Raw genomic sequence first — 1,977 nt, forward strand, 5'->3', positions numbered from 1 at the left:
CACCTATAAAACGAACAGGTTTGAGATGCCTCTCCTTGAAATTGTTGGTGTAACTTCAACTAATAAGACATTTTGCGTAGCATTTGTCTTTATGCAYAAGGAAAAGATATCCAATTATACTTGGGCATTAAATTGTCTACAATCGTTAATGGAAKGATGTCTTTATCCACGTGTGATCGTCACAGATAGAGAGTTGGCACTGATGAAAGCATGCAATATTGTTTTTCCCGATGCTAAAAGATTACTTTGTAGATGGCACATCTACCAAAGTATCATGARAAATTGTAGACCAGCAATAACATCAAACCGTGATTGGACTTCCTTTTACAATACATGGGTGGCATTAATTGCTTCAGAATCAGAAGAAACTTACCTCTCTAATTTCGCAAAACTTGAAGCAGTATTGCTCAGCTATCCAGGTACACTCGAATATATTGTAAATAAAAAATGTTGATAGGTTTAACAACTACTATTAATGGAATTCGTTCGTTTTGTTCAATTTTTCAGCTGTTTTTGCTTATCTGAATGACACATGGTTGACACCATTTAAAGCAATGTTTGTATCTGTTTGGACTGACAAATTTCTCCACTTCGGAAATCGGACAAGTAACATAGTGGAGAGCCAACATTCCAAGTTGAAAACTTACTTGGATTCTGCGCAATCAAGTCTATCGACATTTATGAGCAAGATCAATCAACTCATTCAGTCCCAAGATACAGAAATTAGAGCAAGTATTGAAGAGAGCAGAAGTGTCACGAAACATCTTCATCGAATACCACACTTCGAACAACTGTGTGGTTTTGTTTCACTTTATGCATTAGACATAATACTCCAGGAATATCGACATGCTCAATCAGTTGGCTTATTCTCTGGAAATTGCAATTGTCTACTACGTACAAGTTATGGGTTGCCATGTGCGCATGAACAAATGCTATATTCCAACAAAGGTCATCCTATCCCAATTGATTCAATTGATGTATTTTGGACGAAGCTTGATTTATCAWCGTGCCAATCTTTACAAGATGATGATATTGGTTGTGAAGATGAAGTCCAAATATTTACCGAGGAATTTAAAAAACAATCGAGATCTGGTAAGTTTAGTTTTCTAAGGAAGATAAAAGAGATAACCAATGCATCAAAAACGTGGATTCGTGAACCAGCTGTTAACAAGACTACTCGTGGACGTCCCTCGTTGAAGGATAAACTTTTCAGAAAACCTCATGTTGATCCGTCTTATACATCTGAGGTTGATCCGTCTTTTACAGCTCATGTTGATCCRTTGTTTACAGCTGAAAGACCCCTTACACGTAGCTATTCAAATGCATCATCATTTGTTGACTTGAATGAAATAAGCTACCAAGAACCAGCGAGACATAGTTCTTTCGTCAACAATAATTATAACGCGCATCCATATATTAATCAATTTCYTGAAATGTTTCACCCTTACATCAGACAGGTACATRATGTGAGAGGTGATGGAAACTGTGGATTTCGAGCAATAACTGGCCACCTTGGTCTTCATGAAGATGCATGGCCAACAATTCGGTTTAACTTGATGGAAGAGTTAGACGCATACAARACAGAATACCTCAACATATTTGGAAGTCAGTATTAGAATATAGTTTACAATATTTTAAACTTCTTTCAATTAGATCGAGGTGCCCCAGTTAAACATTGGATGACCATGCCTGAAATCGGTGTCCTGATTGCTTCGAAGTATAATGTGCTCTTACACGTTATAGACATTGCAGGTTGTTCAACATACTTACCGCTTAGGTCTACTCCCCCACCATGGTATCAACATGTAAGTTTTGCAATTGGGTACGTTAACCGTAACCATTATGTGAAACTAGACTTGGCAGAAGGATACCCGATCCCTACTATTACTCCACATTTTTTTCATTTCTGTTATCCGTGTGCTGCTTCATGGGCTACCCCGTATTTAGATCGAATAAACAAGTACCAACAACTTTTAC

The sequence above is a fragment of the Cynara cardunculus genome, unplaced genomic scaffold, assembly GCF_001531365.2.
Source record: "Cynara cardunculus var. scolymus isolate 2C unplaced genomic scaffold, CcrdV1 Un_Scaffold_1683, whole genome shotgun sequence".
NCBI lineage: Eukaryota > Viridiplantae > Streptophyta > Magnoliopsida > Asterales > Asteraceae > Cynara > Cynara cardunculus.